Here is a 5,625-nt window from a genome sequence, read left to right on the forward strand (position 1 = left end):
AACAACAAAACCCTAGAAAGCCTCGACGGAAATGCCAAGACAATGCGTAAAAGGAAGTCAGAGAAAACACATTACAGTGACAAGCAAATACAAGACCACGAAAAAGATCCAAACTTTCAAACATGCAAAATCAAAGCTTCACTAAAAAACTGAAGACGATGCTATGAAAGAAGCAGGAAAGCTAGTACCAACCTGAAAAAAGTAGCAAAGCTTCAGGGAAATTAAGGATGGAAGACAAAATCCGGAATTGCCTTCTCACGAGCAAAAAGCACAAGTAGTATCACAGAGAGAAACGCGAAACTACAAAACTCCAGGCGAAAACAGAAGCTTCAGAAAATCACCAAGCGACGTCGCAAGAAAAGGTGAAATGAGGGTGAAGAGAAATGAATAAGTGCGAAAGAAGTTGCAAAAAGGGCGAAGGAGAGAAACCGTTTCTTGAATGCAAAATTCAAAAATAGAGAAGTTAGGGGAAATGGGGCAATTAAATGCCAATTAAATGCGGATATTAAAAACCACTTGCATTCCCAAAAAAGCGCAAATACAAAAGCGCACACTTATAGAGGAAAAATGTTCTACATTCAAAAGCTGCTACAAAAAGGAGTCGACAAAATGCTTGAGTTCGGCTTCGCTACAAGAGGGACCGAAGTTAAGGACTCGACCTCGACAAAAGAAGACCGAGCTCAAGCAGGGGCATTGTTCAAATCCTGGGTCGAGCTATCCGACTTGGGATGATTAAACAACAAAGTGACCGACCTCTTCAGGTCAAGCGGACCGACTTCTTCTTAAAGAACTCGGCCAAAACGACAAAAGAGCCCGATAGAGGGCCCAAATAGAGGAACACGACCCAAATCCAAAGACAATCCAAGCCTATAGAGATAAAGGCGGTTCCCTTGAAGATAAGCTGACTTCACCCAAAATAAGATAAAGATAAGATAAGATAACTAACTTATCTTATCAAAAAGGTCAGCCCCATCTACTATAAATACACTGGAGCACCCAGGTATAACTCATACTCTGATTCTACATAAAAACCTGCTCAATATCCGTGCTAACTTAAGCATCGGAGTCTCTTGCAGGTACCCCCCACCCTCCAGTGGCCAAGGATCAGCAGTGCAGCTAGTCCAACAAGTCGGGCACAACAGCTCCGGCCGCCACCAGCCAGCCGGATGCGTTATCTCCACCAGTACGAAAGATCTCATCTGAGATCGACCTCCAGTTTCAGGGAACCCTCGGAACAGAATGCAATGCATGAATTTTTGAAAAATGCAAGAAAGAGATAAACATGCAATTGACACCAAACTTATCACTTGACACTAGATTCAAGCAAGAAACATCAAATTATTTTTGGTTTTATGATTTTGTAAATTTTTTTTTCGGATTTTTCAAAAATTAATTGGAAAAAGAAAAATAAGGACTTCAAAATTTCTAATGAGAATTCCAGGAATCATGCAATATTAGTCTAAAGCTCCGGTCCAAGAATTAGACATGGCTTACTAGCCTGCCAAGCTTTCAGTGAAAGCTCCGGTCCAAAACACTAGACATGGCCAATGGCCAGCCAAGCTTCAGCAGATACAAATCAGGCATATAACAGCTGATTAGATGAGAATCCACGGACTCTTGTGATGATAAGTTGAAATATTGGTCCAAAGGATTAGACATGGCTTCACAGCCAGCCAGAATTCAACAGATCATCGTGAAACTCTAGAATTCATTCTTAAAAATTCTGAAGCCATAAGATAATTTATTATTTTTTTTGAAAATTTTTCAAAAATAAAAAAATAAAACAAAAAGTTTGAAATTAAAATAAAATTACCTAATCTGAGCAACAAGATGAACCGTCAGTTGTCCAAACTCGAACAATCCCCGGCAACGGCGCCAAAAACTTGGTGTGGGAAAATCGTGATCGTTCATTCCTTGGTAACGGCGCTAAAAACGTAATACGCACATTCATAATCTTAGTTCTTTGTCACAACTTTGCACAACTAACCAGCAAGTGCACTGGGTCGTCTAAGTAATAAACCTTACGTGAGTAAGGGTCGATCCCACGGAGATTGTCGGCTTGAAGCAAGCTATGGTCACCTTGTAAATCTCTGTCAGGCGGATTCAAATGGTTATGGTGAATTGATAATTAAAATATAATTAAAATATAAAATAGGATAGAAATACTTATGTATTTCATTGGTGAAAATTTCAGATAAGTGTATAGAGATACTTTTGATCCTACTGAACCTCTGCTTTCTTGCTGTCTTCATCCAATCATTCCTACTCCTTTCCATGGCAAGCTTTATGTAAGGCATCACCGTTGTCAATGGCTACTTCCCGTCCTCTTAGCGAAAATGGTCCAAGATGCGCTTTCACCGCACGGCTAATCATCTGTCGGTTCTCGATCCTGCTGGAATAGGATTCAGTAATCCTTTTGCGTTTGTCACTACGCCCAGCACTCGCGAGTTTGAAGCTCGTCACAGACATCCCTTCCTAGATCCTACTCGGAATACCACATACAAGGTTTAGACTTTGTGGATCTCAAGAATGGGCGCCAATAATTCTAGCATATACCACGAAGACTCTGATCTCGCGTTTAGGAGGCTAAGAGATACACATTCAAGCTTGTTTTCATGTAGAACGGAAGTGGTTGTCAAGCACGCGTTCATAGGTGAGAATGGGGATGAGCGTCACATAATCATCACATTTATCATGTTCTTGTGTGCGAATGAATATCTTAGAGAAGAAATAGGCTTGAATTGAATAGAAAAACAATAGTACTTTTCATTAATTCATGAGGAACAGCAGAGCTCCACACCTTAATCTATGGTGTGTAGAAACTCTACCGTTGAAAATACATAAGTGGTGAAGGTCTAGGCATGGCCGAATGGCCAGCCTCCAAAACGTGATCCAAGGATCAAAAGATAATCCAAAGATGTAAAAACAATAGTAAAAAGTTCTATTTATACTAAACTAGTTACTAGGGTTTACAAAGATAAGTAAATGATGCAGAAATCCACTTCCGGGCCCACTTGATGTGTGCTTGGGCTGAGCATTGAAGCTTTCATTTGTAGAGGTCTTCCTTGGAATTAAACGCCAGTTTGTAACCTGTTTCTGGCGTTTAACTCTGCTTTGCAACCTGTTTCTGGCGTTTAACTCCAGAATAGGGCAGAGAGCTGGCGTTGAACGCCAGTTTGCATCATCTAAGCTCGGGCAAAGTATGAACTATTATATATTACTGGAAAACCCTAGATGTCTACTTTCCAACGCAATTTAGAGCGCGCCATTTGGACTTCTGTAGCTCTATAAAATCCACTTTGAGTGCAGAGAGGTCAGAATCTAACAGCATCTGTAGTCCTTCTTCAACCTCTGAATCTGATTTTTGCTCAAGTCCCTCAATTTCAGCCAGAAATTACCTAAAATCACAGAAAAACACACAAACTCATAGTAAAGTCCAGAAATATGATTTTTATTTAAAAACTAATAAAAATATATTAAAAACTAATCAAATCATACTAAAAATATGTAAAAAACAATGCCAAAAAGCGTATAAATTATCCGCTCATCAGGCATAAAGTTTTCGCTATGTATGAGGAGTCCTTTAGGGATTTTAAGAATTACTTTTTTAAGGTCCGAACTATTGAGGGAGCTCGACCATTTTTTCTAGAGTCGAATGGTGAACATGCATTCGCCTTGTGTTGGCAAAGAAATGTTATGGTGTCTCGATACTCATGGGAGATGCTTGATGAGATTGAGCAGGCCTTTGTAACTGTGTTAGAAGATATTTGGGGGGAACCTCCCCATCTCGATACAAAGAGATTTTTGGGGGACCCTTCTCTCATTCGAACTGAGCTGGGTATTTGACCGACTTCTTCGGCTCTGTTGTACTTTTTTATTTCTGCTTTTCCAGCTTTATAATTTGCTTTGCTGTGTTTTTTCAGAGATGGTAAAAAATAACGAATCCATGAAGGCCTTTAAGAGGGCCAGAAAGGCTACAGCAGCCCAGCATATCTCAGCCAAAGTTTCTGGAGAAGGATCTTCCCAGATTCCTCCCAAGAAGCCTGTCGTGAATACTGCTGGACCGAGGAAGATGATTCATATTCCTCAGGTTCACTCAGTGGATCCCCCCCAGACTTCTACTGCTACCTCTTCTCTTTCTGCCGGCCCTCTTCCGAAAAGGCTGAGGACTGTGGAGCCTTTTAACCTGGACGCTCCCGACTTCGATGCTGTTGGTTTTGTTGATCAACAAATTGCTCCATATGGTGTTGTTCCTACTGATGACGTATCTATCCTTCGTCATTTGGACTTCATTACTCGGAGTGGTATAAAAATTGCACACGTGTGGGCAGCATTGCTTCGGACTGCCTAGGGTGTCCCAGTTCACGCAATGAAGGCTTTTATGGAGGAGGCTAAGTCGGAATATGAAAAGATTAAAGGTTTAAAGGAGGAACTCGAGGTGAAGGTGGCTAAGCTGGAAAAGGAGTTGGAGGGTGAGAAGATTCGGGCTACTGCTGCGGTGGCTTCTGCAAAGTTTGCTGAGGACATGGCATTAAAGCATAAGGAGAGCTATGTCACAACTTACTGGGAGATGATGGATCTTTGGGAGAGTTTTAAATCTGCTCGAGCTGATTATGCCGAGCTCCAGGGTCATCTTGTAGGTAGTGTAAATGCTGCTTATGAGAATTTGAAGGACCAGGTTCGAGTTCTTGCGTCCGAGCTCGACCTCACCCTTTTTAGCTTGGACAATATTGTAAAAGATGGTAAGATTGTCCCTGATGACCCTGATGATGATGATGATGTTGACCCTCCTCCTGTGCCCTCTGCCAAAGCCTCTATTGCCCTGCCTTCCTCAACTCCAGCAGCTGAAGTCGGTCAGCCCGAGTCCGATCCTGGTGTTCGGATCCTGAATCGGGATGATGGGACGGTGGACGCAGTTCCGCTTCAGACTCGTCCTCCTTCACCCCGAGATGCTGCTACTGGGAAGTCTTTGGATCCTTTATGATTTTCTCTGATATTTTATGTACAGCCCGATCTGTGGGCTTTTTAGACTTTTATTTATGTATTTGGTGGTTTGCCTAACTTTGGATACTTTAGTTGCTTTTTCTTTAGCAACTTTATTTTGAAAAAACAAAGTAGTTTTTGAGCTCTTGGGGTCGGCTTCAGGCAGCCTCTTGAGTCTGTTTTATTATAACAACCTTGTTTTGTTGCGATATGCTTGTCGGTTGTTTGCTTTAGCACCCTTCAGGATGTTGGAATCTTGTTTTCTGGCCTCTTTTGATTGCCTCTGTATTTCAATACTCGTGGCGTATATATTCTGTCGATCGATGTATTATTTTTAGTAATCCTTTGACGATTACTTTTTACAACTTTGTAGGTTTGTGTTGGGCCGACTTCATCATGTCGGTTCCTTCTAAGTTATTTCTAGTAATCCTCTTTATTTGGACCCTTGTCAGGTCTCTTTTAGGGATTACTTTTATAACCTTGTGATTTTGTTGGGCCGACTTTATCATGTCGGTCCCTTCTAAGTTATTTCTAGTATTCTCTTTATTTAAACCTTGTCAGGTCTCTTTTAGGGATTACTTTTATAACTTTGTGATTTTGTTCGGCCGACTTTATCATGTCGGTCCCTTCTAAGTTATTTCT

Source organism: Arachis ipaensis, chromosome B2 (genome assembly GCF_059453495.1).
Source record: "Arachis ipaensis isolate K30076 ecotype BB chromosome B2, ASM5945349v1, whole genome shotgun sequence".
Lineage (NCBI taxonomy): Eukaryota > Viridiplantae > Streptophyta > Magnoliopsida > Fabales > Fabaceae > Arachis > Arachis ipaensis.